The sequence below is a fragment of the Bos indicus genome, chromosome 10, assembly GCF_029378745.1.
Source record: "Bos indicus isolate NIAB-ARS_2022 breed Sahiwal x Tharparkar chromosome 10, NIAB-ARS_B.indTharparkar_mat_pri_1.0, whole genome shotgun sequence".
Lineage (NCBI taxonomy): Eukaryota > Metazoa > Chordata > Mammalia > Artiodactyla > Bovidae > Bos > Bos indicus.
The window spans coordinates 87,194,365-87,204,015 of record NC_091769.1 but is presented as its reverse complement, the minus strand read 5'-3'; the positions used below and the strand labels follow the sequence as shown (position 1 = coordinate 87,204,015).

The following is a 9,651-nucleotide window of genomic DNA, read 5'->3' as shown; positions in this document are numbered from 1 at the left end:
AGGGCAGCACTGGCCCCAGCTCCACGTATGGCTGGCAAAACCCAGTAATAAACCGAGGAGCAGCCCAGATCAAAGCGAGCCCCACTGCTGCCGGTTCAAAATCACTCCATGGCTCCCCTGAGCTCCATCCACCTCGCCCTCCAGTGGGCGGAGGGTGCAGCAGGGTGGGAAGAGAGGGCACCCAGCACATTGGCATGGCCTTCACCTCAGCCTCTCGGGCCCGCCCCAAGCCGTGCCCTCTCTCCCGCCACCGCCCCTTGGAGAAAACTTTCTCCAACTTGTGAGCTTCCTTCTTGAACTTTTCCCCGCTCGGCGGGGAACGGGGGCGGGGGAGGGGGTGCGGCGCAGGGGGGTGCGGCGCGGTGGGGGGGCGGTGCGGCGCGGGGTGGGGGGATGGCGCGGGGGTAGAGGGAGGGCGGCTGGGGGGCTGGGAGCTGCCTCACGCGCCGCCTCTCCCCGTGCGGCCGGCACCTTCTGGTACGATTATTAAACGCAAATTACAAAAGACGTGACCCACGCGATCTTTATTTCTTCTTTCAACAAGTGCTGCCTGCAGGGCCCTGATTCCGAATTCCGTTTCAATTATCTCGGCTATTTTAGACACAAAGCGCCCGGTGTTTGTGATCGGCCAGCGACGAAGGAGGCGAGAGAGGAAGGTCCGGTGGCTCAGAAGGGTGATGCCTGCCTCTCCCGTCTGAACTTGCATTTGCGGCAATTAAAGGCACCTAAAGCCAAAGAGGAGACCGGCTGAAACAAGTCGCATCCCCGCAGTACCCGATGCCCTGGGTGTGAGGTTACAGACCCACAAGCCCCAGTGGCTCCCCGGGCAGGAGAAGGGGCTGGAGCAGCCTTCCTGGGGGCTTCCCTTACTGCTCCCTGTGCTCCTCCGTGCTGACGGCAACCTCAATACTCCCGGATGGAGGAGGCTTCCCCACCTCTCATCATTGGTTCTGGGGTGAAGATGCAACACAGCTCCCCTGTACAAGGCTGGTGGTGCCGGCAGGAGGACCCTCAGGAAGCAGAGAAGGAAACCAGTGGTGAATCCATTATCTTCCAGCAGGACCCACAGTGCCCCAAGCGCGACATCAGAAACCCCGGAGGAGGATTACATCTTGCTCCCGGACATGCCCAGCCCTGGGCCACGCACACAGGACATGGTGATGAACAGCCCCAGTTCCTGAGTCGCAGTCCCTGAAGAGCCCTGAGTCCCGGAAGTCCGCCCTCCTGGCTTGCCATTTACAAGCCAGATGACCTTGGGCAAGCTCTGTGACCTTGCTAGACCGACATCAGGGTTTTCATCTGTGAGAGATAGGGACGGTCATGGTAACTGCACCCCATAGAGTTTTGGGGAGGATTAAAGACAATATGATGGCGAGCCTCAGCGTGATGCCTGGCACGTGGAAGCATGAAGAGCGCCAGTGGATCTCTAGGCCAAAACCAGTGGAAGTCTGAGTGGCTCCAGCCAAAGCCACAGGTGTAAACATGTCAGGGGTCCCTGCCCTCCCACCGGCCACCCTGCCCCCTCCCGGACGCCTGTGATCCTGGGAAGGCCTGGGGGTGCTGGCCAAGTGCTGGTCCGCTGGCCGCCCATCCCTACTGCCCGGCTGCGGGGACCGGGCCTGCCCAGTCATGGGAAGGCCGATTTATAGCTGCGCTTAGATGGCTGGCGAGCCATCTGTCACAGGGGCTCGGGCACCTTGTTCCACCTGTGTTGAGTGTGTTTTATTGGTGTTGAGCAGAGTGAGGCCAGAGCCGAGTCGGGGATAGGAAACCCACTCAAGTGAAAAATGAGGAGAGCCAAATGGGATTGAGAGAGCGATAGGGGGAGAGCCGGCGAGAAGGAGGTGAAGGGGTGGATTGTAAAACACAAGACAAATGGGTGCTGTGGCCTTGGGGTTGCTGGAGACGGGTACTGAAGGCTGGGGTCTTCTACACCTTCCCCGCTCTCTCGGGGACCCATGGGGGCCTAGGGAGGTGCCAGTAGCTGCAATGGCAGGCAGGTCAAAACCATCTAGAGAGGGAGAGAGACATAGCCACAGACAGAGATGCAGGAGTAGGGGCTGCAGGCTCTGGACTGATGGAGCCTCTGAGTCTGCAGGTCATGGTACAAAAAAAAAAAAAAAAAAAAAAAGGTTTTAAATAGAAAAGCAAACCCATCTTGGGGCCCAGGGCTCCCCAGTCCTCTCCTGGCAGAATCTCGCTCCCCAGCCTACTCTGGGAAAAGGAGGCCGGGCTGATCAGCTTCCAATTTTACCCCATTGCCTTATCGTCCCTCAGCACGGAAGTTTCAAGTCCAAAACCATGAAAAGGGGCTGCGGTGAGGCAGATTTAGAGATTTCCCTGTTAGGAACAAGAAAGGAAAGAGAGGGAGACAGGCAAAGGAAGTGAGGGAGAAAGAGAGGGGGAGAGTGAGGGGGTCGGAGAGAGAGACACTAGGCTTTGTGCCTGCAACAAGCCACTGAAGGTGCATTTTTAATTAAATTTATACAAAATGTGTCAGTTTTATCTCTAGGTTTCAAACCTGACTCTTTTTCTATCAAAGAGGAGTATTGATCTCCATTGCCCCGGAGCTACCTGACTGAATTAAACAGAATAAATAGAAGGAGGAGGACTGAAAGGGCTCAGAAACAACTGCAGAGAGGCAAAAATCTAATGGCTCCACAGTCATTTGCTGCAATTAAAAAACAAAACCATTTAGAGAGCCTGTTAACACCTTGAAGTCAGAAAACTCTCAGTTCAAAAAAAAAAAAAAAAAAAGGCTCCAAACAGCTCCCAGGCAAAACATTTTAATTGCTCTAAATCCTTCTATCTCTGGTGGGCACTTGGGTATCTATGCATTTCCCTGTGACACCCAGGCACATGCGTGGTTCTGTCCCCTGGCAGTCCCCCCTCCGCCACCCCAACCGGCATCAGCCCCCTAGTTCTCTGGTTGTTTGCACTGAGCCACTCCCAGCCCCAGACGCACACTCAGGCTCCAGCAGCTGGCTCCCTCCCTCACTAGGCAAGTGACTGTACCTCTCTGCACCTCAGTTTCCTCATCTGTAAGAGACAGGCAATAACACACACTTTATGGGGCAGTTGCAAGGATAAAGTAATACAGGAAAGGACTCCCTGTGCAATGCCTGGAAAGGTAAAGGCATCCACAGACCTCAAGTTCTCAAGGTGGTGACTTTGCATAAATACTGGCCATGGCACCCTTCCCTGCGTCTTACGAGCAACTTCTTTGAGGTATTATGACCCTAGCGTGTTTTCCTGGTTGGGCCTTTCTCCTCATAAGAGGCTCAGTTGCGATTCTGGGGCCCCGTGACCTCTCATTTGGTCTCTGTGGCATCGGGAGTGGACGTTCCCATCACTGAAGAGACTGGCAGTAACCGACAGGCCCCAGGATGGTGGCGGTTCTGTGTGGCTGTGACGCTGCTGTGGGGAACCGCAGACAGGCGGCTTCCTGGCGTGTGCCCGTGTAGTGCCACAGAGCTCTGCACTTTATTTTTAGTATTTTTATCGGCGTATAGTTGTTCTGCAGTGTTGTGTCAGTTTCTGCTGTAAGCAAAGTGAATCAACTCCATGTTTACATATATGCCCTCTCTTTTGGGTTTCCTTCCACGTGGGTCACCGCAGGGCACTTGAGTAGAGTTCCCGGTGCTCTACGGCAGGTTCACGTTAGTTATCCATCTTAGCAGCCCTGCACTTTAAAAAGATCCCAACACTGGGCTAATGCTCTGTGGTCCTCACTTTGAAATTCTGAATTTTTGAATAATAGGCCCCGCATTTTCACTTTTCACTAGGTGCTGCAAGCTCTGTAGCTTGTCTCGACCTGGGCATATCCCCACCGCACCCTCACGTGTTCCCTTTGTACTTATTTCTGTCAAGTACCACGGTGCTGCCAGTTACTCAAAATCATGGAGGAATCTTCACGTCTCTCCTTCACTGCCCCTTCTGTCACTGAGACCCTGCTGCCGCTCTAGGCCAGGTGTCGAATCCACGTTCATCCCTTTCCTTTCAGTCTGAGCTCCCCTCAGCTCAGGCCCTCCCCACCGCACATGTGGGAACTGCAGGGATTTCCCCCTGCTCAAGTCTCTTCCTCTTCAGTCCACGCCCATCAAGGCACACTTGGGCCTGGCCGGGGTCTGTCACTCAGCTGAGGTCAGCCCGCTCGTGCGGGGCTACTCGAAAGTGTGGTCCTGACACCTGCCGCAACAGCACCACGTGGGGGCTTACTAGGAGGAATTCAGATTCATGGCTGCCTACCAAATTAGAATCCCAGGCGGCCGCGACCGACCGGCACGCTAAGCGCGGCTGAGAGGAGCCACCCCACGTCCGAGGTCAGGGGCAGAAGCCGGGAGGACCCCATGCCCGAAGGGCGGCGGCCAAGAGGAGTTACCCCACGTCCGAGGTCAGGGGCAGCGGCCGAGAGTACCAGCCTGCGACGGCGCAGGAACGGCCGAGAGGAGCTACCCTGCGTCCGAGGTCAGGGGGGCGGCCGAGAGGAGATACCAGTGTCCGAGGTCAGGGGCGGCGATGAGAGGAGTTACCCCGCGTCCGAGGTCAGGGGCGGCGGGCGGGAGGAGCTACCCCACACCCCCACGCCTGAGGCCAGGGGTGGCAGCCGGGAGGAGCAACCCCACGTCCAAGGAGCCGTGGCTGCCCGGGCGCAGGAGAGCCTAGAGGAGCTATCCAACGTTGAAGGTCAGGAAGGGGTGTGGTGAGAAGATACGCCTCGTCCAAGGTAAGGAGCAATGGCTGCGCTTTGCTGGAGCAGCCCTGAAGAGATACCCCATGCCCAAGGTAAGAGAAACCCAAGTAAGATGGTAGGTGTTGCAAGTGGGCATCAGAGGGCAAACACACTGAAACCATACTCACAGAAAACTAGTCAATCTAATCATACTAGGACCACAGCCTTGTCTAACTCAGTGAAACTAAGCCATGCCCATGGGGCAACACAAGATGGGCGGGTCATGGTGGAGAGATCTGACAGAATGTGGTCCACTGGAGAAGAGAATGGCAAACCACTTCAGTATTCTTGCCTTGAGAACCCCATGAACAGTATGAAAAGGCAAAATGATAGGATACTGAAAGAGAAACTCCCCAGGTCAGTAGGTGCCCAATATGCTACTGGAGATCAGTGGAGAAATAACTCCAGAAAGAATGAAGAGATGGAGCCAAAGCAAAAAGAATACCCAGCTGTGGATGTGACTGGTGATAGAAGCAAGGTGCGATGCTGTAAAGAGCAATATTGGATAGGAACCTGGAATGTCAGGTCCATGAATCAAGGCAAATTGGAAGTGGTCAAACGAGAGATGGCAAGAGTGAATGTTGACATTCTAGGAATCAGCGAACTGAAATGGACTGGAATGGGTGAATTTAACTCAGATGACCATTATATCTACTACTGCGGGCAGGAATCCCTCAGAAGAAATGGAGTAGCCATCATGGTCAACAAAAGAGTCCAAAATGCAGTACTTGGATGCAATCTCAAAAATGACAGAATGATCTCTGTTCGTTTCCAAGGCAAACCATTCAATATCACAGTAATCCAAGTCTATGCCCCAACCAGTAATGCTGAAGAAGCTGAAGTTGAATGGTTCTATGCACACCTCCAAGACCTTTTAGAACTAACACCCAAAAAAGATGTCCTTTTCATTATAGGGGACTGGAATGCAAAAGTAGGAAGTCAAGAAACACCTGGAGTAACAGGCAAATTTGGCCTTGGGATACGCAATGAAGCAGGGCAAAGACTAATAGAGTTTTGCCAAGAAAATGCACTGGTCATAGCAAACACCCTCTTCCAACAACACAAGAGAAGACTCTACACATGGACATCACCAGATGGTCAACACTGAAATCAGATTGATTATATTCTTTGCAGCCAAAGATGGAGAAGCGCTATAGAGTCAACAAAAACAAGACCAGGAGCTGACTGTGGCTCAGACCATGAACTCCTTATTGCCAAATTCAGACTTAAATTGAAGAAAGTAGGGAAAACCACTAGACCATTCAGTGGCCTAAATCAAATCCCTTATGATTATACAATGGAAGTGAGAAATAGATTTAAGGGCCTAGATCTGATAGATAGAGTGCCTGATGAACTATGGAATGAGGTTCGTGACATTGTACAGGAGACAGGGATCAAGACCATCCCCATAGAAAAGAAATGCAAAAAAGCAAAATGGCTGTCTGGGGAGGCCTTACAAATAGCTGTGAAAAGAAGAGAAGTGAAAAGCAAAGGAGAATAGGAAAGGTATAAACATCTGAATGCAGAGTTCCAAAGAATAGCAAGAAGAGATAAGAAAGCCTTCTTCAGCAATCAATGCAAAGAAATAGAGGAAAACAACAGAATGGGAAAGACTAGAGATCTCTTCAAGAAAATCAGAGATACCAAAGGAACATTTCATGCAAAGATGGGCTCGATAAAGGACAGAAATGGTATGGACCTAACAGAAGCAGAAGATATTAAGAAGAAATGGCAAGAATACACAGAAGAACTGTACAAAAAAGATCTTCACAACCCAGATAATCATGATGGTGTGATCACTGACCTAGAGCCAGACATCCTGGAATGTGAAATCAAGTGGGCCTTAGAAAGCATCACTACGAACAAAGCTAGTGGAGGTGATAGAATTCCAGTTGAGCTATTCCAAATCCTGAAAGATGATGCTGTGAAAGTGCTGCGCTCAATATGCCAGCAAATTTGGAAAACTCAGCAGTGGTCACAGGACTGGAAAAGGTCCATTTTCATTCCAATCCCAAAGAAAAGCAATGCCAAACAATGGTCAAACTGCCACACAATTGCACTCATCTCACACGCTAGTAAAGTAATGCTCAAAATTCTCCAAGCCAGGCTTCAGCAACATGTGAACCGTGAAATTCCTGATGTTCAAGCTGGTTTTAGAAAAGGCAGAGGAACCAGAGGTCAAATTGCCAACATCCGCTGGATCATGGAAAAAGCAAGAGAGTTCCAGAAAAACATCTATTTCTGCTTTATTGACTATGCCAAAGCCTTTGACTGTGTGGATCACAATAAACTGTGGAAAATTCTTCAAGAGATGGGAATACCAGGCCACCTGATCTGCCTCTTGAGAAATTTGTATGCAGGTCAGGAAGCAACAGTTAGAACTGGATATGGAACAACAGACTGGTTCCAAATAGGAAAAGGAGTACGTCAAGGCTGTATATTGTCACCCTGCTTATTTAACTTCTATGCAGAGTACATCATGAGAAACGCTGGACTGGAAGAAACACAAGCTGGAATCAAGATTGCTGGGAGAAATATCAATAACCTCAGATATGCAGATGACACCACCCTTATGGCAGAAAGTGAAGAGGAACTCAAAAGCCTCTTGATGAAAGTGAAAGAGGAGAGTGAAAAAGTTGGCTTAAAGCTCAACATTCAGAAAACGAAGATCATGGCATCTAGTCCCATCACTTCATGGGAAATAGATGGGGAAACAGTGGAAACAGTGTCAGACTTTATTTTTCTGGGCTCCAAAATCACTGCAGATGGTGACTGCAGCCATGAAATTAAAAGATGCTTACTCCTTGGAAGGAAAGTTACGATCAACCTAGATAGCATATTCAAAAGCAGAGACATTACTTTGCCAACAAAGGTTCGTCTAGTCAAGGCTATGGTTTTTCCTGTGGTCATGTATGGATGTGAGAGCTGGACTGTGAAGAAGGCTGAGCGCCGAAGAATTGATGCTTTTGAACTGTGGTGTTGCAGAAGACTCTTGAGAGTCCCTTGGACTGCAAGGAGATCCAACCAGTCCATTCTGAAGGAGATCAGCCCTGGGATTTCTTTGGAAGGAATGATGCTAAAGCTGAAACTCCAGTACTCTGGCCACCTCATGCGAAGAGTTGACTCATTGGAAAAGACTCTGATGCTGGGAGGGATTGGGGGCAGGAAGAGAAGGGGACAACAGAGGATGAGATGGCTGAATGGAATCACTGACTCGATGGACGTGAGTGTGGGTGAACTCTGGGAGTTTGTGATGGACAGGGAGGCCTGGCGTGCTGCGATTCATGGGGTCGCAAAGAGTCTGACACGACTGAGCGACTGATCTGATCTGATCTGATGGGGTCCAGGAATCTGCTTTTCAACAGGACCTCCCAGTGATTCTGAGGCAAAGGTTTGAGAAAAGCGAACGTGAAAGTCACTCAGTCGTGTCCGATTCTTTGTGACTCCATAGACTATACAGTCCATGGAATTCTCCAGGCCAGAATACGGGAGTGGGTAGCCTTTCCCTTCTCCAGGGGAATTTCCCAACCCAGGTCTCCCACATTGCAGGCGGATTCTTTACCAGCTGAGCCACAAGGGAAGCCCATGAATACTGGAGTGGGTAGCCTATCCCTCCTCCAGCGGATCTTCCCAACCCAGGACTCGAACTGGGGTCTCCTGCATTGCAGGTGGATTTGAGAAGCACTGATTTGAAGTGCTTTAAAAGGTTTGAGAAGCACTGCTCTAAAAAAACAACAACAACAACAACAGAAAAACAACCTTTTTATTTTATATTGAAGTACAGCCGGTCAGGAGCCTGGTGGGCTACAGTCCATGGGGTTGCAAAAGAGTCGGACATGACTTAGCGATTAAACAACAAGAATAACATATTCAATCAGCAATGTTGTTCTAGTTTCAGGTCAACAGCAAAGGAACTCAGCCATACAGATAGATACATGTATTCACTCTCCCCCAAACTCCCTTCCTTTCCAGGCTGCTACATATGTAATAACACTGAGCAGCGTTCCCTATGCTATACAGTAGGGTTGTTGGTTATCCAGTTTAAATATAACAGTGAGTACATGTCGATCCCAAACTCCCTAACTACCTCTTCCGCTCATCCTTGCCCCTGGCAACCATAAGTTCGTTCTGAGAAGCACTGCTTTTGATGAGCATTGGTCATCAACCAGCCATGCCTCCCCAGCCTTCCAGGCCCAGTGTGGCCCTGCCTGGGACGTGTGCCCCTGCCCTCAGGCCCCTCTGGGAAAGTGGAATGTCCAGGCCACCGAGCCCATCCATCCCCTGCCTATCAGGAGAACTGATCATGCCCATTTCCACGTGGGCAGTAGTGGGCTGCCCAACGTGGCTTAATTAAACAGGGGAAAAGATCAGGTTAATGCCAGATAAGCAGGCAGGATTAAAACAGACAGAAAGAATGGACAAAGGGGGAGTTGTCAGCACCCTGGCCTGTCTAGAATGATTATTAATAATGATAAGCTGGAGAACAAGAATAATAAAGGAATAATGAACTGGTTCTGAAAGTGACAGGAGATGGGATCTGATAGAGAGATGAGCCCTGGGGGCCTGATGCCCTGGGGATGGGGAGCAGGGTTTGTGGTGGAGGCTCGGGGCTGGGGGAAGGACTCTCTTCCTTCAAGGAGGCCAAAGACCCAGGAGGCCGATTGGACCCAGGGCCCAGTTAAAGCTATATTCACTCTCCTCCCTCTAGATGACTGCAGATCTTAAAGCCATGCAATGCATCAGGATCACCTGGGGGTACCACATTGAAAATGCAGATTCCCAGGCCCGACTCCAGAGGTGCTGATCCCCCAGGTCTAAGGTGAAGGCCAGGCATCAGCATTTTGGATGCCTTCCCAGGAGGATCTGTTGTGGTAGTCCGTGAACTTTGCTTTTAGAAACACTGATCTTATATGCCAGGG

At 50.8% G+C, this 9,651-nt stretch overlaps 1 long non-coding RNA gene across 1 annotated transcript; it reads right to left on the bottom strand.

Annotated features, from left to right (window-relative positions):
- Positions 1-509: 509 nt before the first annotated feature.
- LOC139185164 (uncharacterized) lies at positions 510-1,180 on the bottom strand. Its single transcript, XR_011568690.1, has 2 exons — positions 871-1,180; positions 510-725 (listed from the first exon to the last, which is right to left on the bottom strand). It is a non-coding gene; the product is annotated as an uncharacterized lncRNA (long non-coding RNA).
- Between the last annotated feature and the right edge of the window lie 8,471 nt (positions 1,181-9,651).